At 35.9% G+C, this 26,147-nt stretch overlaps 1 long non-coding RNA gene across 2 annotated transcripts in view; it reads left to right on the top strand.

The window, feature by feature from the left end:
- Nucleotides 1-26,147, top strand: part of LOC111775349 (uncharacterized) — a 63,286-nt gene that overhangs the window by 23,665 nt on the left and 13,474 nt on the right. The window contains exons 5-6 of one of the 2 annotated variants that reach the window (XR_011422141.1): nucleotides 10,316-11,772; nucleotides 12,375-12,568. This is a non-coding gene — a long non-coding RNA (uncharacterized lncRNA). Of the gene's footprint in view, nucleotides 1-10,141; nucleotides 11,773-12,374; nucleotides 12,569-26,147 lie in introns of those variants that run through there. The other variant, XR_002810968.2, reaches the window with a different exon arrangement.

Genomic DNA, 26,147 nt, shown 5'->3' with positions numbered 1-26,147 from the left:
AGAGTCATCTTGTATACCACTTATATATATCATCTTGCATGTTAGAAAGTGTCCTAAGAGTGAGCCTTCTGACTCGTCAAGTCGCCCCTGTATGTCCCCATTTTAGCACTTATTGCAATAGTAAATTAAATGTTTATTTATATATGTCTTTGTTTATCATCACATATTGTCTCCTCTTCTAGTTTGAAAGCCCCAGGAGTGTGGGGACCCTATCTGCCAGGTTTCTGACTCTATTTCCAGTAAAGAGCACAGAAGCAGGCTCATATTTATATTTAGTAAGAATCTGTTGAATGAATGAATAGAAAGTTATTATTCTCCTTTTTAAGAGGCTTTTCAGACAGAGGAAAGCTCACCTTGAAGAGACCAGTCATTTTAGATTGGCAAAAGCTCATTAAAACCTAAATGAACACAGTAATGTAGCTGGAGAAATCACAGTCCATCACAGAGCATCCGTCAGTGCCGATGGCGCAGGCACTGAAGCTAAAGGAGCTGGAAGTGCCCTCCGAGAGGAGGAGGGATCTCAACCAAAGGTCACTGGAGCATCCTATTCCCACTGGAAACGCCCTCCTGCTGCAGTATCTTTGTTGATACTGTCAGTTGATCTTATCCCAGCACCACAAGATATTTAATTCATCTCACTCTATTTGCTCAAAGAGCAGCCTTCTGAAAGTGACTTAATCCCCTTATAGGTCTACTTTTGAACAGAATGGACTGGTCAGCAACTGTGGTTTTTCCCACAGAGGGTATGTTTCTCATTATTAATGAACAAATAAATTTTTTAAGTAAAAATGTTCTAATTGGGTAATGTGGATTCATATCTGAGAGTAAATACACTCTTTAGAGTCTAAAAATTTTAATATTTATTTTCCTAGTCTGCAAGGTTGATGACCAAAGCATGGCTCATGTAAGTGCTCAAAGTAATGACTATTGATCACTAAGAGAATTGGGAATCTGCTTGCTGAACTCTCCTGATCTGATATTCTGTCTTCTTGTCAATCATTTTTGAAATTCCACACTTGGCAATTGAAAAATACTTTTCTTTAATAAAAATTTGTTCAAAGTGGAGAGTAAATATAAAGCAAATTATTTAATGAAAGTAAATCAAAACATGGAGAATATTGCAAAAGCTGTACACAGAGAAAAACCTCTTGAAGATGACATTTTATATCATTATTAAACTAAGAAAATAAACAAAAATAATTTAAAAGAACTTTGAAAAGGAAATATGGAATAAAAAGAAAATAATAAGCTAAAAAATAGAAAATCAATAAAAATGATAAAGCTAAGACACACTTCTTTGAATTTTTTTTTAAATGACATGATTTGTCTTATGGGTTGAATTATGTCCCCTCAAAATTCACATATTGAAGTCCTAACTCCAGGATCATAGAATGTGACCTTATTTGGAAATAGGGTCATGCAGACGTAATCAATTAAGATGAAATCAAGCTAGAATAGGGTGGGCCCCTTATTCAACATAGCTAGTGTCCTTATGAAAAGGGGACGTTGGAGACAGACATGCAGACAGAGAATGCCTATGCTAACGCGAAGACAGCCATTTACAAACCTGGGAGAAAGGCCTGGAACAGATCCTGGCCTCACAGCCCTTAGGAGCCAACCCTGCCAAAACCTGGATTTCAGACCTTTAGCCTCCGGAGCCGTGAGACAATAATTTTCTGTTGTTTGAGCCTCCCAGTTTGTGGTACTTCGCTGTGGCAGCCCTAAAAACTAATACAAATTGAGCCAAGAAAAATTTGTGTTTTGAGGGCAAAACACAAATGAGCAAAGTTAGACTAAGAAAAAGAAAAGAAAAACAATTATAGGAGTGCCTTATAATTCTGTGTTAATAAGATTCGTGATTAAAAATGGACAGTATTCTCTAAAAAAATATAGATATCCAAATTTCCTTAGAAATAGAAAATTTAAAGACAAATAATTACAATAAAACTAAGGAAAAAAATACTTCCTGCAAGAGAAACTCAAGAGCTAGATTGTTTTACATATAAGTTACATTAAACTCTCAAGAAACAGGTAATTCCATTTTTAAAAAATAAGTTGCTGCTTAATGCATTACTAGGCTCATTAAATAACATTAATATGAAAAATCTAACCCAGTTATATGTTTATTAATCAAGCTCACTTATGCATCCACATGCATAACTTAACCTTCACAACAAATATGTAGAATTTATATGAGAAAAATATCTATGATTTCTTTTTAAAGGCATAAGAGAATATCAAAACAATTGAATATTCCTGGACGGAAACCATAAGATATCAATACTCCCTTAATTAATCTGTAAGTGTAAAGAAATCCAATTTCCTTTAAATCTCAAAAGAAAATTTTTTTAATTTCTTATTCTAAAGCATATCTGAAAAAATAAATGAAGGATATTAAGAAAATTATTATCTTACCAAATAGTAGTGTTTTTGGCTTACTCTTTGCCAAACTAAGCTTCCATTGACATTATCTTGTTTAATCCTCACAATTCTGTGAAGTGGGAATTTTTTCCTTCATTTCACAGTAGAGAAAAATTCATCTGAAAGGAGTTGCATTAATCGCCCAAGATCAGAGATTTAGTAAATGGCAGAATAGGAGTTTGGGCCCAAGTCTGTCCTCAAATCCTCTCATAGTAAGCACGTGCTATACACACTGCCCATGTATTCAAAAGATGCAGAAGTTGAAATGTTGTGCTACTTGCCCCAAAATAAGCAGAGGACTGATCAGAAAGCTAAGAAAGGATTGTAGAAGCAGGCCATGGGTCAACTATTTAGGGCAGTTACACTTGATTTTATTTCTTTTTTATTTCTTTCTTGTTCTAACCTCATTGCTGTCACAAAGTGTTCTTTTCCTGTTCTGCAAATATGCCAATCTGGTTCCACCCCAGGGCCTTTGCACTTACTCTTCTCTCTACTTGAAATTTACTTGCCAATCTTTCCATAGCTGATGCCTCTTCATCTATGTCTGAATTTAAATGTCATTTCCTCAGAAAGATCTTTTATCCACCCATCAAAATAAGAAGTAAAAAGTAAGAAGTGAAAAGTGAAATCTCTTTCCTCACTACCGCCTTCCAGTTGTTCTTTACCCCATTCTGGTGTGTTCTCTCTTCATAATATTAATTACTCTCTGAAATTACCTTGTGTCTTCATATATTTAACTATGATCTCTTCCCACTCCACTCCTTTACAATGAATGTTCTGTGAAGGCTGTTGGCCTTGACCTCTTCAGTACTTGCAATAGTGGTTGATATGCAGTAGGAGCTCAAAAGTCTTTGCCAAATGTAAAGTAAACTAAAATGAATAGGTAAAAAAATAAGTGAATAAATACCTTTAATAGCACTATTTCTGAGCCTAGAAACTGGAAACAGAGAAGAGAAAGGAGATTGGATGTCTTACCTCTTATTTTAAAGTAAGTACTATATGAACTTAAAAAAATAATGGATTGCTTAACTGTCACTCTCATAATAAGAAAAAGTTTTATTTTCTTTAACTAAAATTTCTTTTCTCCCTCTGTACCTTAAAATAAATTCCAGAAAGTTGAAGTAAGTTTAGAAAGAGAGAGGGAGAGAAGGAGAAAGAGAGAAAGGAAAAGACAAAAACAGGCAAAAATCAGAGGGGAATAGGACAGGAGAATACTTATTTGATCTCTGAATTAGGAAACATTTCCTAAGTACTAAAAATGAATAAACTTCCCGGGAAAAATACTGATAGATTAAAGCACATAAACATGTGGAAATTTCGATAAATGAAAAACACTTAAAAGCCAATAAGAGTAAAGAAAATATTTGCAACTAATACCACAGATAAAGAGTTAACATTCTTAATATGTAAAAAAAAGCAACAGAATATGCAAGACAATAGGGAAAGGATATGGATAGAAAATTCACAGGGGAAGAAATAAGAAATGACTAATACATTTGTTTTAAATTTAAGCTGACTAGCAATCAAATTAACGTCATTTAAAACAAGAAGACATCATTTTTCACCTACAGAGTTTGCGGTGAATAATCCAACAAAGGATCAAGCTCAATGGTCTTAAGGCTGTGCTAAATTCGACGTTCTTTTTCTCTCTTGCTTGGAATGTGAATTGGGCTATCTTTCCTGGACAACAGTTTAACAATGTGTATCAAATCTGGAAAATATTTAAACCTTCTCACCCATCAATTTCAATTTTAGAAAAGTATCCGAATACAGTAATGAATGTATGAAAGCTTCGAGTTCAGTGATGTTCATTTCAGTGTTTATCTTAATAATAAAAACTGAAAACAAGACAATAGAAATGCCAAATAGCATAGGAACATGGGGGAAAAACTATGTTATGTTCATGCTACACAATAATATGAAATTAATAAAAATATTTTAGAAGAATTCTTAATGATATTGAAAAATGCCTATGGATATAATATTGAATAAGAAGCAGCAGGATAAATAGCTATATTCAGAGCAACAAGGAACAGAAATTTTTCCTAGAGAAAATGTATCAAAATGCCAGTAGTTTTTATATAGGGAATTGTCTGTAAGTAAATGTGGTATGTGTTATTTATTCCATATTCTTTCCTATATTCCCCAATTTGTTTAAATATTACTTTTAATGCCAACAAAAATCATACTCTATATGACAACATGACTGTTTTTATTAATAAAATAATTGGAAGGATAAGTTCTCTTTCTTTGGACTTTAAGTAAAACATATGCAAGTTCCCTCTTTAAAAGTAATTACCGAAATATTTTAAAGTTGCTATTTCTCTTTAACAATGACAAAAATGAGGATTATCCTATTTTAGTTCAGGTACAAACATTTTATTAGATTTGGAACCCAAGTTGGCTTATTATTATAAATATTTCTGTTTATTATTTGACTTTCAAAGCCAAATTAAAGAAAGAATTCAGTGAATGTTTAAAACAGTTTGAAAAAATGTTCCTGTCATATTTTGAAACATTACTAGGGAAATATATATTCAAAGTTTTTTCCAGCTTTATGTATAAAACAATCACACTGCATGAAGAGCAGAAAGTAAATAGGATAAAAGAAAAATCTGCTTTCATTTACTACCAAAGTTGAGAAGAATACAAAAAGGAAATGATGACCTTAATGAGTGAAAATAAATTGGATTTCTGAAAGTCTTTAGTTTTAATAATCTACAATGTTATTAGCATCAGGGAAAATTAAAATGTACAAACTTTACTTTGTCAGTGCAACATTATTTTAATTGGTTTTCTTTATTTTGTGGTAATAGACATTGAAATCACATTTTCAGGATTTTGTGAAGATTGGAAGTCTGACCTGAAGCAGAGTTTTGTTCAGTGAATTACTTGCATAATTTTAATTTATTTGATTCCTATAAGAACCAATTTTAATTTATTAATAAGTTAGATATCATAAAATAATACATTCTGACCCCAGAATTATTTATTATGTTTTTTTCTATTGCTTCTAACTTTCTGGATGAGATACTTCTAATAAAAATGTGTTCTTGCCTTTGTTATTCTGAAAGACAATAACCAAAGAATGTATTTTCTCCAAGGAAAAATGGCTACATATTAAAACAACAACATGACTATAAAATTTTATTTTAAAAATATTTTTAATATTTTATATACTAAATATGCATTGTGTATATATACACATATGTGTGTATATATATATACAATATGTATAAATAAACAACAGAATATTATCCAGCCATGAGAAAGAAGGAAATCCTGCCGTTTGTGACAACAAGGACGGACCTTGAGGGCATTATGCTAAGTGAATTAAGTCAGTCAAAGACAGACATATACTATATGATATCACCACATAGGGAATCTAAAAAGGCCAACTTGAAATAGAGAGTAGAATAGTGGTTACCAGGGGCTGGGGGGCAGGGCAATTATGGAAATGTCAGTCAAAAGGTACAAATGTCCATTAGAAGATGAATAAATTCTGGGAATCTAATCCACAGCACTGTGATTATACTTAGTACTGAATTGTATACTTGAAAATTGCTAAGTCAGTAGATCTTAAATGTTCTCACCACCAAAAAGCAATGGTAACTATGAGACGCAATGAAGGTGTTAGCTAACCCTACAGTGGTGATCATGTTGCAATATAAAAGTGTATCAAATCAACACCTTGTACATCTTAAAGTTACACAGTGTTGTGTGTCACTTATATCTCAATAAAGCTGCAAAAAATAAAATAAAATAGTAAATAAAATAAACTGATTCACTAGAAGAAGAGGGAAGGAAAAGGATAAGGGATAAAAATAAAAATTGGGCTTTGGAAATAAATTTAAAAATAAATAACACCTAATAAATAAATAATTTAGCAAATAAAAGAAGGACTGAGACATGCTTGCTAAAAACATGCATTTTGAAAGTAGGAAGAGTTCATACAGCCCATGGATCTGCTAAGATAGAAATTTCGTCTGAAACATTCTCAAAAATCTCTCGCTGTCCTCAGTGAGAAGATAGGAAGTTGTGGACCTAAGGTGGCATGTGATGTCTCTCAGGTGACAGAGACTACTTCACAAATTACACTCCTTCCCAGCCTCTTCATGGCATCCTAGTGACCTTACAAAATAAATTCCCCCAAAATGTGAACAGGACCTATCAACGTAATTGCAACCGAGCCACGCTAAAGTATGATGGAGCCAGAAGGAAAAAAGAAAAGAATACCGTACTGGTTTTTATTTAAAATTTTGATATTTTGTTCATCATTGATGTTGTGCATTTTTAAAAATATTTCATTAAAATATTACCCACCTTGATCCCTGATTTCTCGGCGCCCCCTTACATTTTGCACGTGAGGGAGTGCCTCACTTGCCTCATAGGCCCAGCTCTCAATGGTAATTTCTGTTCTATTTCTGATTAATTTATTTGACAAATTAATCCCTAAGATTTTTGTCGCTCTTGTTTCTTTTTACAACAAGAAAACAACCACACCTGTAGAAACAGAACTAATTTCAAAAGATGTGTGTAACCCAAATAAGTTCAGATCATCTGCATAGAAGGCAAGGAGTGTAGTTGACGAGGTACTGCCGGTTGGCAGAGTTCCGCCAAATTTGCAAGAAAGGCAGCAGTGCTGATGGCGCATCTATTTGTGCTTTTTTACCCCTTGTTAATTAGAAGCCTCCTTATCTCATTCTTTGAGCAAAAGGGAGAGGAAGAAGCAAAGCTCTCTTAATAGGAAACTATATCTCACAACTCAGAAGAAATGCAAGCTTAACAAGAAGTGGCCTAAACTTCTAAAACCAGATGCTGCAAAATCTCTAAACAGCTATGGTTGCCAAATTGCATATAATTCTCAGATTCGTAGACTTTTAGTGATGAAGAAGATGGGTCTACCCTACGGTTCACAAATATTGGCCAGTTCATGACAACTTTACAGCCTGCAGTAGAATGAAAGAACTCAGGAAAACATTATATGAATAAATATAGAGACAATATACATATGCATTCATATATATGCATACATTCATATATTACTTAATATTTCTTATAAAAGACTCTCCTTAAATAGGAAATTATACCCTTCCTACATTTTGTTGTTAGCATATTTTTGTTACAAAATTACAGTAAGAGTAGGTGGTAGTTGGTTTTCTTTTAATGTAATTATTTGGAAAAATAAATGCTTGGTAACCTTATATTGTTTACCCTATTTTTCTTTATTTTACTGAAGAATGAAAGCAAAAATGACTAAGTTCTACCTTTCACGAAATATACAGATATTCTCTGTAACAACTCTTAACGACTAGTTACTCTTCCTCAGTCAACTCATAAGGAGAACAATAGCGACACTTACTACATTCTTATTACGTAGCAGGCGCTGAGCTAAGCTACTTTCCATGTATTATTTTATTTAATTCCCACCACCACCCATGACATAGACATTTTATAGATGAAAACAAAGCCTGACAGCCTGCCTCTTGCTCTCATTCCTATACCTTATATTGTGGCAGCTCTCTGACTTCAGAGTCACAACGTTTAAATCCTGCAGTCATTGTTTCTACACGCAGAACGTTCAACTTCTTCCATGCTTGTTCAGTTCTAACCATTATAAAATTATTTTGAAGTCCCGGTCCCCCATCCTATAAACCAACCAGTGTTTACTATGAAGCAATGAAATAAAAAGATCACCCATTCCAATCTTCCAAACATTTGAAGACCACACTATCCGCCTAGTTCTTCTTGTCATCACTTCTCAGGGGTGAATACCTCAGTTTCTTCAACCATTTGCCTATGGTATGGCTTCCAGTTAACCCACCTAGATTTGTTCCTGTCACTATGCAGTGTGACCCAAGGCACCAGATGTGACTGGTCCAGGGCAGAGGGCTGCAGACAGGTCCACCGCCTTTGTTTGTTGGGATGCTACAACATTTCCTTGATACAAATTTTTTGGTAATTCCTCCAAAAGTCAATTCTTCTATTTCAGGGATTGGCAAACTTTATGTGTAAAAGGCCAGAAAGTATATATTTTAGGCTTTGAAGCTTACGTAGACTCAATGACCTCTAACATGGTATCACAAGAGCAGCGAGAGACAAGGCAGGAAAGAATGGTGTGCCTGGGTTCCAATAAAACTTTGTCTACAAAACAAGCAGCTGACTACATTTGGCTCATGAATGGCAGTTTGCTAACTCCTGCTTGATCCCGTGCTTAGCAGGTAACTTGTAGAACCTCAATGCAACACTTTTATTTCATCATGGTTTCATTCTATTGAAGGTTTTTTAATCCCGAATTCTGTATCAGGTGCATTAATTGACCTTCTCAAATTTGTGTATTTAGCTTTTTTGATATTTGTGCCTGCTAGACCTTCTAAGTCACTGGGGGAATAAAAAAAGATTAACTAGGACATAGACAGTCACCTACAGCACATAACTGTAGTCTTCCCCATACTAAGCTTGGTCTGCTTTCTACCTTACACTATGTCTTAAGTTGGATTACTCAGAGAACAAAATCTGAGTTTCTGAGATTTGCATGGATGAGGTGTGCTGAGAAATGCTCTCAAAAATATTTGTGAGGGATAATGGACACAGAATGGGGTGAGAGGTTGAACCGAGAAGTACTTGTAAGAGAAGTCTTAGCCAACACTTACAGGAGCTCCAAATCTGTGATGGACCTTCAGAGTAATTCCAAATAAAAAGGAGGCTAGGGCTTTTTACCAAGGTATTGAATAGTAGTTGGCTGTAGGGTGCCCTCAGGAAAGAGGAGTGGACAAGGCAGTTTCCTTTGGCCACGTATAATTCCTAAAAAGGACCAATTGTAATTCTTAAAGAGCAACTCTGAGACTTCAGCAATCAAAACTCCTGGGAGCTGGGGCTGGGGGAATGTGTGTTTGCTTCTAAAGAGGGAATCTGGACGGCACACAACAATATCTGCTTCAGCTGTTTGGATCCACTTGCTCCATATGTTAAATTCACCTCATCTGGAACACAGCTGCTCCAGGATTCTGATTGATCTCTTTTCACAGGGAAACTTAAAAGTAGATTGCTAGGAAGAATCATTGCTATAACTGGTCCTGAGGTCACAATTAATAGTCAATATATCTTTCCTTTACTACCCTTTCTAGATTACACTCACCCTCAGCTAGCAACTCCACTGATCTAGGCATCATGATGCATTGGGGCAAAATGATGTAGTCTCTTAATCCTGGTCATCTTGCCCTTCTCATGCTATGCCTGCAGCACTTGTCCAGTGATTCCCAATATTAGACAAAGGAGTATAAGAAAAGCCCCAGTAGATTACCTGAGTGCCAAGCATATTCCTCTCTGCCCAAATTATATAATAGCATCCCTACCACATCCTGATGATGGCAGGCAATTATCTCCGCTAGAATAACTCTTTCTTTATCTGCTTATCTCTTGGTACAAGAAACCTAAAGGAGCAGGCAATAGATATAGCTTGAAGTTTAATGGAAGTCTCACTGTGTACCAAATTAGAAGCATTTCCTCTCTGGAACAAGAACCTTCAGACCCAGAGAGACTAGAATTGTGGGAAGGGGAAGCACAAATTACCCAAGTGGGTTACTAAAAGTGCTGATAAGCAAGATTACTTCAACTTCCATCCCCTGTTTTGGAGACCCATTTATTCTATTATTAGCCTCTCAGTCCTAGACTAACTAGGTGAGCTGGTCATTCTCAGAAGAAGGGTGCCAACTTCTGAAGGACACCAGGAATATCTGATGTCAAAGTTTGAGGCAGTGAAAATCAACGTGGGTTTTGGTCCATACTTGTAAGTTTCAGCTTGTGTGCATGAGTTCCAACTTGGTTTTTTCCTCCCCTACTTTACAACCATTTTCTCTTCCTAATTACATGTCCTGTGGATTTCAAACCCCAGCATCAGATATGAAGGCAACAGCTTTACAGAAACTGCTTAACTAGTTCCCACAAAAGGGTAAGTTCAAATACCTGTATCAAAGCTGTTCTGCTTCTCTGATAGAACCTTGACTGATACACCAGCTGTCTCACAGTCTAGAAGCTTCCAACTACAAATGCATTCCTTGTGATGGTATCCCTTGAGGTATGATTGTGAAGTAATTGACAGCACTACTTTTGGAGACAAGCACACCAATATTCGGATCCTTCCTGTGCCATCTAGTGGGTGTGAAATCATGAACAGATTATATAAGTTCCATATGACCACTTCCCTGTCAATAAAATATGGGAAACTCAAAGGTTATTATAAGAATTAAATGAGATACCACTAAAAAGGGATTAATACTGTTTCTGCCATATAATTAACACCCAACAAAATATTTTGGCTTTGATTATTAAATTATGTTAGCTTGCTCAAAATCCTCTAGGAATTTAGGGATTCTTCCCTCTCATCAAAAACAAACAAACAAAAATTTAAAAAAATTCTCTACCCTATAACCTGCACGAATGGAGCACAAAAGTATTCCAAAAACTGGCACAGAATTGGAATACCTGTTTTGGTGAATTGTTACTTTTTTCAATTATGAGAAGGGAGGAGGTAAAGCCATCTGGGGAGGAAAAATCTTTCATCATCCTTTTGGAATTCCTTTAGATGCATTATCTGATCAGGTTCTGATTACAGATCAGCTATCAGAGCTCACAGTTCCAGTTCCTCCAGCCTTGAGAAAAGAGCTCTACTTAGAGCTCTAGTTGCGAGCAGAGCAGTGTGAGCCTTCATTTGTTCTCCTCTCTCATGCTCTTTGCACTAAGACCCTGGAAGGCTCCCACCTGTCTGTCTACTTCAGTAGCTTCCCTTCAGCAGGATTGACAATTGCTGATTCCCTAACGGCCTCAGTAAGTCACTGATCAGGTAAGTTTTCCTTTGCATTTTTCAGAATAGCAAATGGAAGCCTCTCTTCTGACTGCTCTCTATGGTCTGTTTCCTGACCCCCATAGATGACTCTGACTTTTCTTATTGACCTACTGCTGAGGCACAGCTGACTCCTCACTTGTTATTTCTTCTGCCTGGGGAAGGTGAAATTCTCCTTAACATGACTGTGTTCTTTATCCTAATATTGAAGTAAAAATGTCTGTAAGATAGGAAAGAAGTCTTCATGCCATAGAAAATTCAGAACTAATGGCCCATGGTGCATCCTGTATCTCTTTTTCCAGATTTGCCAATGCTTCCAGGATTTTTTGAATCTCTCAGAGTATTCCAGTTTCTTTTAGCATCATCAAGAAGAAAGGTATAGTCAATGAAGGTGTTAAGGGCCCAGAAGTTCATGAAGGCCTTGAGTGCTTCTTGTATGTCATTATACCAGAAACTGCAAGAACATCACCATTTCCTACACTCCTTCCGCCCCCAGGATCTTTATGCAGGTAATTTTGAAATAGTCTTCATAGGAAACAACAATGAGAATTGTAGTAACCCGCAATCATGGTTTGCCTGGATCTGTCCAAGTTTTAGTACTGACAGTCCCACATACTGGGAAACCCTTTAGTCCCAGGCAAACTAGAGCACTTGGTCATCCCATACAGAGTTATTAGAAATATGGACCCTGGAGATAAGAAGACCAGGAAGCAATTCCTGGCTCTATTTCTTTCTCATGGTGTCGGCCTGGACAGGTAATTTAATTCCAATCAAACCTCAATTCCCTCAACAGTAAGTAAGGGCAGAAATGCCTTTTAAACAGAGTTGTTCCAAAGAGAAAATGAAATAGTGTATTTAAATTATTTAGCATAGCTTCAGGCACATTATGAGTTATCAATAAATATCAGCTATTGTGAGTGTGGGTGATGATTTACTTGGCATTGAGCATCTCTTAGATTTGTTCCCATAGCCTTGGGAGATGTTGACAGAGTGGGAACATTATAAGTTTACTTCTGAGCATAGTAGATACGTGGCCTTAGAATCAAGAGCTTCTGGATTCCTAAGCAACTTCTTCACTGAAAAATTAAATCTCTGCAATATTTTTTTGCAGGAGAATTCTAGAACATGCTTCATGGGAAATGCTACTGGAAATGGGAGTTCTCAAGGTCGTGGTTAAGTGTATGCTGTGGAATCTTAAAGACCTGGGTTTGACTCCTGGCTTCACCATACAGATTGTGCAACTGAATCTCCTTGAGCCTGAGCTTCCTCATCAGCAGAGTGAGGATGATAACACTGATCTTACAGGTTTGAGGGATTCTTAAGTGAGACAATGCTTGTCAATTGCTTACCACACTATCTGGCCGTATAAAAGTGTTCAGTAAACATTATGCAATACTAATAGCTAACATTTATTAAGTGCTTACTGTGTGCCATGCACTGTTCTAAAGATTTTCGTGTATTAACCTAATTAATGTTCCAAATAACCAGGTGACATAGATATTGCTACTTTTTTCATGATATAGAGGTGAAAACTAAGGCACACGGATATTAAGTGGCATGCCCAAGTTACACAACAGAGGCTGTGTGATTAAAATTTAAATCAAAGCCATCAGGCTTCAGAGCCCAAATTCCTAACAATTACACTGTTAAAGTGTCCCAAAGGCAGAGCACAGAGAGGTGAGAAGGTGAGCGAGATACTCCTAAATGTCTACCTTTGAGAAGTAGGAGGTAGGGGGATGTATAGTGGAGTTATAAGCAGCCTGGATATTCGGGGACCTCAAAGGGTGGACCTGTACTCATAATCACACTAGACTTCCTAATCAAAGGCCAAGTTTCCACTCACCCAAAAATGTGTGCTCAGGGAAGTCACTCTGGGGCGTGGACTCTGAGTGATGGATTCATGCACATCTCTGAAGGATCCAGCGTAGCTGGACACCTAAGACACAGCCAGATAAGAAAAAACACCTTAGCATTTCCCTTATTCAGTCCTGTGAAGTATCAATCAGGTTTTTCCCTGACTAAAATTCAAAGTTCACATTAGATTCCTAAAGAATTGCTCTTTTCACATTCAGATGATCTTATTATTACCATTAATCAGTGACAGATAAACCAAGAATAGAAGAACAGTAAAAGATCAAAGAAGTTGCTTTCAGCTGCGGGGACAGCTCCATGCCACTAAAGAACTCGATGATGTTCTGCATCTGCTCTTTGCAAGGCCAGTGACTTAAAAGCAGCAAGTCGATTCTGCACTTCTGCTTCCAGTTAGAAAGACTGTTTCTCCCACACTAGTAATGAGAACAAGCCAGATAAACTTCAATATTGTACTTTTATCTTTTTAAACCCACCGGAAAGCTGAGGTCACAAAGAACATGAATGAATTAAATTCCAGAAAGTAATGAACTCTTCTAAGAGAGATGACACTTGCAGTTGCTTTTATCAAAACCACCTGAATTGCAGAAAGGAGACATCAGTTAAATTTTAATGAACTTTTAATGGCCATGTGTAGGCTGTACTGATGGACTGAAATCCTAAGGAGCCCCAGCCACCTGGAATCTACACTCAACCATTAACACTTCTTCATGAGTCTTCAGTGAGCATGTGAGTGATTACAATGCAACAAAGTCCGGGAGAGCTGATAGAGCACCCATCCCTGAGAAGAAGGCTTTGCCCACAAGCAAGGCTAGCACTTCTCAAGACTGGTGACACGGCAGGATGCTGAGAGGAATTTGTCTGAGGCACTCCAGGCTGTTATTTAACCCGCTATAGAGGCTCTCAGAAAGCCGGGAAAATGTCAGTAGGATGGAAAAAGATTTCTTATTATTTAGAAAGCCAGAGGTGGGATCGGAAAACAAGAACATCTCAGTGACTAAAAGCTGACTGCCAGAATTTAAAAGAGAGAGAGAGAGATCTCCTACCATTCAGAAAGTTGGTATCCAAGCTGTAAAACATAAAGAGATTGCTGAAGCCTTGGCATGCTAAGACATCAATCCCTGATAAAGAAAAAGTCCTGACTCTCAGAAATTTGAAATCAGTTGTAAATTAAGACTAACTAAGGCTGCATCAAAGCCCAAATGCAAATCAAATACCTATTAGATCAATTCAGCTCCCACACTAACAGCCTGACCAAAGAGGAGCAGAGCTTTCCAACTGTAAATATTTATTTCCGTCCCTACTTAATTTTGTACATAATGTCCACCACACAACAAAAAAGTACATGATTCACAAATAAGTATAAAAATGTGATTCATAGTAAAGAAAAGAAACACGCAACTGAAGCAGACACTGAGGTGGTCCCAGATGCACACTTATCAGATAGGGGTTTTTTAAAATGTTTGTTATTTATTTTTATTTCTTCTCCATTATGAATTATCTATGAATTATCTTACATACATTAAGTAAAAAATAAAATTAAGAAAAAAACAATAGTATCAGAAAATAAATATCTAGGAGCAAATCTAACAGAAGATATGCAAGATCTCTGTATTAAAAAGTTTAGTCAAATAGTAATTAATGAAACCATAAATACATATTACATGCTAATAGATTGTAAGACTCAATAACGTTAATATGTCCATTTTCCCAAAATTGATCTTCAGATTCAGTGCAACACCAACAAAATTCCAGACATATTTTGTTTGCAATTGACAAATTTATTCTAAAATTTATGTGGAAATCCAAAGTCCCTAGAATAGTCAAAAAAAATCTTGAAAAAGAAGGACAAATTTGGAGGCCCTTCTATATCTGATTGCAAGGTTTACTATAAAGCCATAATATTTAAGAGAGTGTGGTAACAGCATAGGGAAAAATAAAGATCAGTGGAATGCAATAGGGTACAGAATAGTTGCATCTCTGTATGGACAATTGATTTTTGACCAATTTACCCAGTCATTTCAATAGGGAAAGAAATGTTTTTTAAAGAAATGGTGCTGGAATAATTGAATAGACTCATGGAGGAAAACAAAAAATGAAGATCAATTCCTACTTTATTCCATACCCATGAATTCATTAGAGTCAAATCATAGACGTAAATGTAAAAGCTAGACTCATAATGCTTCTACAAGAAAACATAGAATACCTTCAGACTTTACAGTAGGTGTATGATTCAGGATTCTTCAGGGAAATAGAACAAATAATGTGTATAATATGTGTATGTGTGTGTATGAAAAGATTTTATAAGACATTGGCTCACACAATTATGGAGGCTGGCAAGTCCCAAGATCTGCAGAGTAGACTGGCGAATTGTAGATCCAAGAGAACAAATGGTTTAGTTCTAGTCCAAGTCCAAAGGCCTGAGAAGCAGAAGCAGAGAGCCAGTTGTGTAGTTCCGGCCCTAAGGCCAGCATGCTCAAGATCCAGGAAAAGCCCATGATTCAGTTTGAGTCTGAAGGCAGGAAGAAAGCCAATGTCCCAGTGTGGAGGCAATCAGAAAGGAAGAATTCTCTTTGACTGGTTCTATTCAGGTCTTCAACTGATTGCATGAGGCCCACCCACATTAGGGAAGGTAATCTTCTTTATTCCATCTACCAATTAAATGTTAATCTCATCCAAAACCCCCTCACAGGAACACCCAGAATAATGTTTTACCAAATATCTGGGCACCCTGTGCCCCTATCAAGCTAACACAAAATTAACCTACAGTTATTTAGGCAATATTTTTTAGACATGAACTAAAAACACTAACCACAAAAGAAACAAATTATAAATTAAACTTTGTCAAAATAGATAGCCTCACTTATCAACAGACATCCTTAATAAGAGAGAAAAACAGGCTACAGAATGGAAAAAAAATATTTGCAACACGTATATCTAGCAAAAGAATCATATCTAGCAAAAAGAAAAAAGCACAAATCACAACAAAAAGAAAACAATCCATATAAAAAATGGCCAAAATGCTTGAAAAAAGATACGTCACAAAGGAAGGTATACAAACATCCAATAAGATGGTTAACATCATTTGTCAATATTTAAATGCAAATTAAAACCACAATAGCATATTTGTTATTTAAGATTAAGTAAGTTCGTTAAATTAAAAAAAACTAACAATGCAAATGGTGCTCAAGAATATGAAAAGACTGGAACCTTTTATTATCTTAGGCTCTGATCAGCAATGCATGACCACTTTGGAAAAATGTTTGCCAGTTTCTCTTAAAGATAAATAAACTTCCACCATATAGCCCAGTTATTCCACTCTGGGTACTAGGGCATATGGAAACCAAGAAATTTGTACAAGCAGGTTCATAGTAGCCTTATTCATGATAGCCAAAAACTAAAAGCAACAAATTATCCACCAATAGGAGAATAGGCAACTGAACTGTGGTATAGTCATATAAGTAGTACTGCTCAGCAATAAAAAGAATAAATACAACAACATGCACAGACATTAAAACATCGTGTTAAGTGAAAGCGACACAAAAGAGAGAGTACTGTGTGATTTCATTTGCACACAGTCCAAAAACAGACAAAGAACCCGATGGTGTATAGAAATGAGAAAGTGCTCGTCTCTGGATGATGGGGATTGATGGAAAGGGGATAAGAAAATTCCTGGGGTGATGGGAAGGGTCGAGGCCTTGTTTTGGTTGGTAGATGAATAGGGAATACAATTTTCAAGACTTACAGACGTAAACTCTTAAAATACGTGCATTTATCATATGTGAATTATACTTCATTTGAATAAAAATGAAGAACAAAATCTTGTCTGAATCTAGAGATACCGACTTTAAATCAAGAAGCAGCTAAGTTCATGGTGGATTACCTTTGAGGTCCTATGTGTATATTTTTGACACATTACTTAAAGAAAAAAACATGATTCTTTTTTTCTTTCTGTGAAGATCTTTTACTTAGGAGAATTACGCCAAACATGAATTTTATTTGACATAATACTGTTTCAGTGGACAAGACTAGGACAATTTTAGGAGGCTATCTATATGGGAATACAATGATTTCTTTGAAAATTGCTGGGTTTTATTTCACCTTTAAGATTATTGCCAGTGTATGCTTATAAAAATTGGAGAAGAGGAGGAGAAGAGATAATTGTGTAATATCCACTAGCAATGGAATTTTTCCCATATTCTCCTGATTGCTAATGCAGGAAAAGCTAAAAGGAGGGAGGTGGGTATAAACTGAATTGGACAGATGTTACTGAGTTCCAACTGAAACAAACGCATTTTTTTCTTTTTGAATTTCAGCTTTATGGTAGCATAATTGACAAACTTAAAAGATGTTTAAAGTGGACATCATGGTGATTTGATATACATATACACCGTGAAAGGATTCCCCCATCTAGTTAATTAAAATTAATATATCCATCACCTTACATATATATCTTTTTTTGTGTGTTTTGGTGAGAACATCTAAGTTTTAGTCTCTTAGCAAATTTCAATTATACAATACAGTGTTATCAACTATAGTCACCACATTACACACTAGATTCTCAGACCTTAGTCATCTTAAAGCTGAAAGTTTGTATCCTTTTACATAACTCTGTTTCCCCCACCCCCCAGCCCCAGTCAACCACTTTTCTATTCTGTTTTTATGAGTTTGACCATTTTTTTGTTAGATTCCACATATTAATGATACCATGCCTTATATGTCTTTCCCTCTCTGGTTTACATCACTTAGCATGATACCCTCAAGATCCATCCACATTGTCATAAATGAAGAATTTCCTTTTTTCTCATGGCTGCATTGTATGTACATACCACATCTTCTTTATCCATTCATCCACTGAAGTACAATTAGATTGTTTCCGTATCTTAGACATTGTGAATAATTCTGCAATGAACATGGGAGTGCAGATATCTCTTTGATGTCCTGTTTTCATTTCCTTTGGCTATCTATCCAGAAATGTGGTTGCTGAATTATATGGTAGTTCTACTTTTAATTTTTGAGGAACCTCATATTGTTTTCCATAGTGTCTGCACCAGTTTACATTCCTACCAACAGTCCACAAGGGTTCCCCTTCCTCCAAATCCTCACTGACATTTATGTCTTGTTTTTTTTTTTCATGATAGCCATTCTATCAGGTGTGCGGTGATATCTCATTGTAGTTTTGATTTGCACTTCCCTGATGATTAACGAGGTGGAGGCACCTTTTCATGTACCTGTTAGCCATTTGTATATCTTCTTCGGAAACATGTCTGTTCAGTTTCTCTGCTCATTTTCAAACAGATTGTTTATTTCTTTTGTTATCGAGTTTTTGAGTTCTTTCTATATTTTGGATATTAACCCCTTAGCAGATATATGATTTGCAAATATTTTCTCCCATTCTGTAGGTTGCCTTTTCGTTTTATTGAACGTTCCTTTTGCCATGCAGAAGCTTTTTAGTTTGATATAGTTCCACTCACTGATTTTTGCTTTTGTTGTGAAATCCAAAAATTCATTGCCAAGACCCATGTCAAGGAGTTTACCCACTTTGTTTTCTTCTAGAAGGTTTATGGTTTCAAGTTTTACATTCAGGTCTTTAATCCATTATGAGTTAGTTTTTGTGAAATAAGATATTATTTTCCCCATTGTATATTCTTGCCTTCTTTGTCACAAATTAATTGACCATATATGTGTAGATTTATTTCTGGGATCTCTATTCTGTTCTATTGATTTACATGTCTGTTTTTATACCAATACCATCTTGTTTTCATTACCGTAGGTTTGTAATATAGCTTGAAATTAGGAAATGTGATACCTCCATCTTTGTTTTTCTTTCTGAAGGTTGGTTAGTTTAGCTAAAGGTTTGTCTATTATATCTTTTCAAAAAACTGTTAGTTTCATTGATCTTTTCTATTGCCTTTTTAGTCTTCATTTAATTTATTCCTGCTCTTATTTTTGTTATTGCCTTCCTCCTACTAACTTTGAGCTTTGTTTATTCTTTTTCTAGTTCCTTGAAGTATAAAGTTAGGTTGTTTATTTGAAACTTTTCTTATTTCTTAATTTATGTCTTTTTTTAAAAAAAGAAAGATTGGCACCTGAGCTAACAACCGTTGCCAATATTCCTTTTATTCTCTCCCCAAAACCCCCCAGTATATAGTTGTATATTCTAGTTGTGAATGCCTCTGGTTTTGCTATTCTTGTTGTTATATCTTAACATTCTTGCTATGAACTTCCCTCTTACAACTGTTTTCGCTACATCCCATAAATTTTGGTGTGTTGTACTTCTATTGTAATTTGTCTCAATATATTTTTTTGATTTATTCTTTGATCCATTGGTTCTTTAATCTCAACATACTTGTGAATTTTCTAGTTTTCTTCTTGTACTTCATTTCTAGTTTCATACCACTATGGTCATAAAAGATGCTTGACATGATTTCAGTCTTCTTAAATTTATTATGAGTTTTTTTGTGGCCTAACAAATGATTTGTCCTGGAGAATGTTCCATGTGTGCTTAAAAGAATGTGTATTGTGTTGCTGTTGGATGGAAAGTTCTATAATTTTGTGTTAAGTCCATCAGATCTAATGTGTAGGTTAATTCCAATGTTTTCTTATTGATTTTTTTTCTGGATGATCTATTCATTGTTGAAAGTGGGGTATTGAAGTCTCCTACTATTATTATATTGCTGTCTATTTCTCCCTTCACTTCTGTTAATATATGCTTTATATATTTAGGTGCTCCTAAGTTGGGTGCATAAATATTTACAAAAGTTATATACTTTTTTGGATTGACCTATTTGTAATTATATAATGACTTTCTTTGTTTCTTATTATAGTCTTTGGCTTAAAGCGCATATAGTTGGGTCCTGTTGTGTTTTCTTTGTAATACATTCACTCACTCTGTATCTTTTGATTGGAGAACTTAGCCTATTATATTTAAAGAAATTATTGACATGTGTGGACTTACTATTGCCATTTTGTTAATTGTTTTCTGGCTGTTTTGTAATTTCTTTGTTCCTTTCTTTTTCTGTTACTGCTTTCTTTGTGATTTGATGATTTTCTCTAGTGGTATGCCTATATTTCTTTCTCTTTATCCTTTGTGTATCTACTATAGGTTTTTGCTTTGTGGTTATCATGAGACTTAAATAAAACATCTTAGAGTTATAATAGTCTGTTTTGAGCTGATAATTTAACTTTGAGTGCACCTTAAGGCTCTGCATTTTTGCTCTCCCCCAGCCCCAATCTTTTATTTTTTCAATGTCACAATTTACATCTTTTTACCTTGTGTATCCATTGATAAATTATTGTAGTTATAGTTATTTCTAATCTCTGGTCTTTTCCCTTTATATTAGATGTATAAGGATTTACCCAACACCATTAGAACATTAGAGTATTCTGAATTTAACTGTATATTTACTTTTACCAGTGAGTTTTATACTTTGATGTTTTCCTCTTAGTAATTAGCTTTTTTTCATTTCAGCTTGAAGACCTCCCTGTCACATTTCTTATAAGCCTGGTCTAGTGGTGATGAATTGCTTTAGTTTTTGCCTGTCTGGAAATCTCTTTATCTCTCATTCGATTCTGAAGGACAACTTTGCTGGGTAGAATTTTCTTGGTTGGCAGGGTTTTTTCTTTTTAGCACTTTGAATATATTGTGCCACTCCCTTCTGGCCTGCAAAGTTTCTGCTTAAAAATCTGGCAATAATCTTATGGGGGGGTTCCCTTGATGTAATAAGTTGTTTTCCTCTTACTGCTTTTAAGATTCTCTCCTTGTCTTTAACTTTTGACAGTTTAATTACAATGTATCTCAGTCTGTGTCCCTTCAGATTCTTCTTATTGGAACTCTATAGGCTTCCTAGATCTGGATGTCTTTTTCTTTCCCCAGGTTAGGGAAGTTTTCAGCCATTATTTCTTTGAATAAGCTTTCTGTCCCTTCCTGTCTCTTCTCCTCCTGGGACCCTTGTAATGTGAATGTTGATCCAATTTTTTTGATGAGGAAAATTGGCCCTGAGCTAACATTTGTAGCCAATCTTCCTCTTTTTGCTTGAGGAAGATTGTCCCTGAGCTAACATCTGTGCCTGGCTTGACAAGCAGTGTGAAGGTCCATGCCTGGGATCCAAATCCAAGAACCCCAGGCTGCCAAAGTGGAGCACGTGAACTTAACCACTATGCCAGAAAGCCAGCCTCTTGACCCACTTGATGGTATCCTGTAAGTCCCTCAAGTTATCTTCACTCCTTTTCATTGCTTTTTCTTTTTGCTCTTCTAATCAGATGGATTCGAGTGCCCTGTATTTGAGTTTACTGATTCTTTCTTCCACTTGATCTAGTCTGATGTTGAACCCTTTTATTGAATTTTTCAGTTCAGTTATTGTACTCTTCAGTTCTATGATTTCTGTTTAGTACCTTCTTATATTTTTTATCTCTTTGTTAAATTCTCATTTTGTTTGTGCATTGTTTGCTTGATCTAAGCATCTATATGGCCATTATTTTGAACTCTTCCTCAGTTAAATCACTAATCTCTGTTTCTGGAGTTTTATGTTATTCTTTTGTTTGGAACATATTCCTTTGTTTCTTTATTATCCTGGACTCTTGGTGTTGATTTCTGCCTATTAGACAAAACAGCAACCTCTTCCAGTCTTGATGGAGTGATCTGGTGTAGGAAATGAACTTTATTGTTTAGCCCAGCCCTAGCTCTTAGTTGTGTCTCAAACTTTTGTGGTTGTCCAAACTACCTTCTTTGTTCTTAATGGCTTCCTGTAGTTGAGGGTGTGTCAAGACTCATTTTGATGTGCATATTTTCTCATTTTCCCAGTGTGTAAGAGTGGCTCAGCTAGCCTGTGGATTTCTTTCAGGGAGAATTGCTCTGTGTATACCTGTAGATTCAGTGTGTCCATGGGAGGAGATGAGTTCAGGATCCTCTTTTGTTGCCATCTTGGATCAGAACCCACATATGCAATTTTGATGATGACTCAAAACTGGTTAAATGATTTTAAAATTAAGAAGCATATATTGGGTCTTATTTAAGTTTTAGAAATGTACAGGTCGTATGATATGGTTGAATCTCTTTGGCAAGGGCTATCTTCCTGTTGAAATCTGTAAAGTTGAGGACTATAAGAACTACTCCATATGAAATTGGAGAACATAATAAATGATGAAGTACTGTAAGGTGTTAGACTGAGTACATTCTGAGGTCAAAGGGATAATTCAGAATATTGTACATGGTCACTCATATTAGGTTTTGTTTTCTTCTGTAACAAATTACCACAAACTCAGCGGCTTTAAATATCACAAATGTATTATCTATCTTATACTTCTGCAGATCAGAAGTTCAACACAGATCTCCTTGGGGTAAAATAAAAGTATCAATAGGACTGCATTTCATTCTGGAGGCTCTAGGGGAAAATTCCTTTCTTTGCCTTCTCTAGCTTCTAGGGGCTGCCCACATTCATTAGCTTGTGGCTCACTTTCTCAATATTTAAAGCCAACAACTTTGCATTTCTCTGACAATTCTTCCATAGTTGTATCTCCCTCTGACCATATTCCAGGGGGAGACGTGAGGATTCTAAGGCTTTTAAGGGCTCATATGTTTAGATTAGTCCCACCTGGAAAATCAGTCATCTTAAGGTCTTATCTTAATCTTATCTGCAAAGTCCATTTTGCCATGTAAGGTAACATATTCACAGGTTCCCAGGATCAGGATGTGGACATCCTTGGGAGGCCATTATTCTGTATATTCACAGTAGTGGGGAAAATATGAAATAAAACAAGCCAGAAGACAAATTTATCATTCTGTTTCAATATTATTTTCTAACATGTGTACATTTTACAAAGATTCCTCTATTGCTTAACATGAAACATTTACAGCACTTATTTCTCTCTTTTGTACAGTGCTAGAAAAAGATCATGTCTCATAACCTCTAAATTACTTTCATAAATCTCTAAGGAAAATACATCTTGCTCTCAATAAGCGTACCATAGAGGTACTCAATAACATCACGTTATACTTTCAGTATCTGTTAGTGAGCACAGTCATTGGCAATAAATGAGGATCTCCAAGAGATCAGTAGATAAATTCCTTCTCTTTGAGTTGAATTAATTAATTTTAAGTTGGTGCTGAAAATAATGAGTGTCAGAGTGAGATATTTAGTTTTAGTTATCCATTTGATTTTGCTGTAATGTAGGGTTGCTATGAGCTGAAAAGAAAAGGAAGTGATTTTAACAGAAATTTTGGTAACATGTAGCCTAGTGCCCATTAAACTGGATATTACGTGGTTTAGGTTGGGACAAGAAAGCTATAGAGGTAGAGGCTGTGGGAGAGGACATTGTCCCTTGAACTGAAGATGCTGAAATTATCCATTGTATCATGATCTGCTACAGTCCTACAAGAGCTTTTGAACTTTTAACATAATGAACAGTAATGTAGCTTTCATCTTTAGGAAAAAAATGATTAAAAGAACTTGGGTTATGAGGATTTTTTAAAAGATCTATCTTTACATGAAAATTCTTGAGAATATATAATTTTAAACTTGCTTTGTTAAACATTACAACATATAGTTGGTAAAAAACAAATAGCAAAATACATATTCTAATTTCATAAAACTACAATGTAACATGTACAGAATACTCAATAATAATGTTCTAAATTTGCAATACTTGGAAATTTTATTTCCTATTATCAGCATACATAAAATTTTGGAGGCTACTATTTTTAAAGCAATGTGCACTAAAATTGAGGTTGCATGATCTTGCCCTGTTTTTAGCTTCATGGTTTATAACATAATCTTAAAAGCCTAAAATCATAATCTACCACTACTAATTATGAACTCTTCATTGAGCATATATTGAATTTTCTTAGTGTGCTTTATGACCTTTAAAATTCTGACTATATTTTAATGGATTCTCTGGTCCTGCAATGAAATATTTCAAGGGCTCTGAGAGGGCACATAACAAACAAAATTACTATATCCTTTTAGTTTGATTATTTTAAAATCCGAAATCATTATTGTTATTAGTTCAATTCTAAAAGATGGACTAGAAAGTCTTTAAGAGCCTTTCTATCTCGAAAATGTAATTCAACAGTTCAATCATTTTAAATTATTTTATTTTATTAAAAAAAAGCAGGAATAGAAATCTCACAATACAGTCCTTCATCTTACTGATCCCTTTTTACAAACAAAATAAGGGAGAGAGGCAATTATCCAGAGACAAGTAGTCCCCAACCTAGGAATTGGTTGTGTTCCAAAAGGTCATTCAATGGTCAGCCAACTCCATTAGACTCAGGGAAGTTCAGCAGCAAAATGTCAGGACCCAGCCAGTGACTCAGTTAAAAGGAGGGAAATTTCAGTCTTCAGAGGAAAAAGTCAAGTTCCTAGGCCAAGAGAAAGTTCTTGAAAGAAATGTTAACAGGCAAGACTTTAGCACAGTGAAAAAGCATAAAGTCAATGTCAACCACTGCTACCCCCCAGGTGTTTTTGCAGGGATTACCAAGTTCTGGCCCTTCTAGGCTCAGTCTCTTCCAGCAATGTGGCTCCCTTTGAGCATGATAAGAATGCATGAGCAGCCTTTCCTCCTAACAGCGGTAGCTGGGCCTAGCCAACCCAGGGGAAACCCGGAAATAAAATATCCACCAGTACGATATCTGCTCTCTCCCTCTCAACTGGCTCAGTCAGTTTTGGACTTCTGCCCTGAACTGTCTTCAGCACTTGATTTCCCAGATCAGACTATGATTTCTGCTTCTACATGTCCTGTAAGTTCTTGCATTGTGCTAGGCACACGGAGCAACGACATAAATACTTGTGGATCTATCTGTTAACTAAACTGTCTGGCTAATTATGTGGATCAGTGATGATGATTGCTGGTAATTCCAGATTGAATACACCAATTAGATCATCATATGCACATAATGTAAAGACTTTGGAAGAATCTGAAAACATTCAAATATCTCAGAACATTTTAGTTTTGGTGGAACTACATAGAAAAAGATTATGGTCTATGAAACACAATAGAAAGAACGTGTGTTTTCCAAGTTCGAGGTGATATTGCTGTGTCAGGGTCTGGTTTCCACCCCCTCTGATATCTCTCAGGGGGTCCTTGGAGGTTAGGTGCTGCATTCGCCCTCCTGTGGCCTCCCTATCCTGACCACTGCATTGCTTCTCCGCTGATCACCTCCTGCAGTTCTTCTGGCTTTAGAGAGGAAATGATATTTTGGGGTGGGGTCAAGTGTCTCTTCATCACTCTTAAGCACAAAGCAAGCTTTTACTCAAAACCAGGAAATGGCAAACTACAGCTCTCCAGCCCTGCCACCTGTTTTTATAAATAAAGTTCTTTTGGAACACAGACACGCAGGTTTGTTTCTGTATTATCTATGGTTGTTTTCATGATACAATGCAGAACTGAGTAGTTGAGCCAGAGACCATATGGCTCACAAAGATTAAAATATTTACTATCTTGCCTCTTCTAGAAGGAGTTTGCCAACTTTTGCCTTAAATCAGCACAGCCACAGCATAACCTGCAACATTTTAGAGTACTACCTGAAGGTGTAGGGAATACAACGTGATACAGAAAGTTACTTACAGCTGCTAATTGATGAGACCACTCTCATGGTACCCAGGTCAGACTTGCTCACAGTTTCCTTCAAAGAAGCTCTGCTTAGTTCCTGATTACTCCCTTTGGAGCACTTATGCACATTTAAGTAGTATGCCTTGGAGTCTAGACCCAAATGTTGTGTTGCCTGTATGAAAGAAGAGCTTTCCCCCTCCCTCCAGTGTAAGTCCTGCATCCTCAGCCTCTCATTTTTGCTCAAGAATTACCTCTTAACAGAACGATAAATTGTTAGTGGGAATATCCACATCCTATAGGGGAAATTGTATCTGCTGCCCAAAGGGATGAAATTTTATCACATATCTCCAATGAATGATTCCATCCATTGGACATTATATCATTGTTCCCAATTACTTACTGTCTTGACTTGCAGTGTCTTCCTATGTGAGTAAACTTTCCCTCTCAATCGACTTCAGGCTTGACC

Source organism: Equus caballus, chromosome 10 (genome assembly GCF_041296265.1).
Source record: "Equus caballus isolate H_3958 breed thoroughbred chromosome 10, TB-T2T, whole genome shotgun sequence".
NCBI classification, from domain to species: Eukaryota; Metazoa; Chordata; class Mammalia; order Perissodactyla; family Equidae; genus Equus; species Equus caballus.
This window is presented reverse-complemented; position numbering and strand designations above follow the sequence as displayed.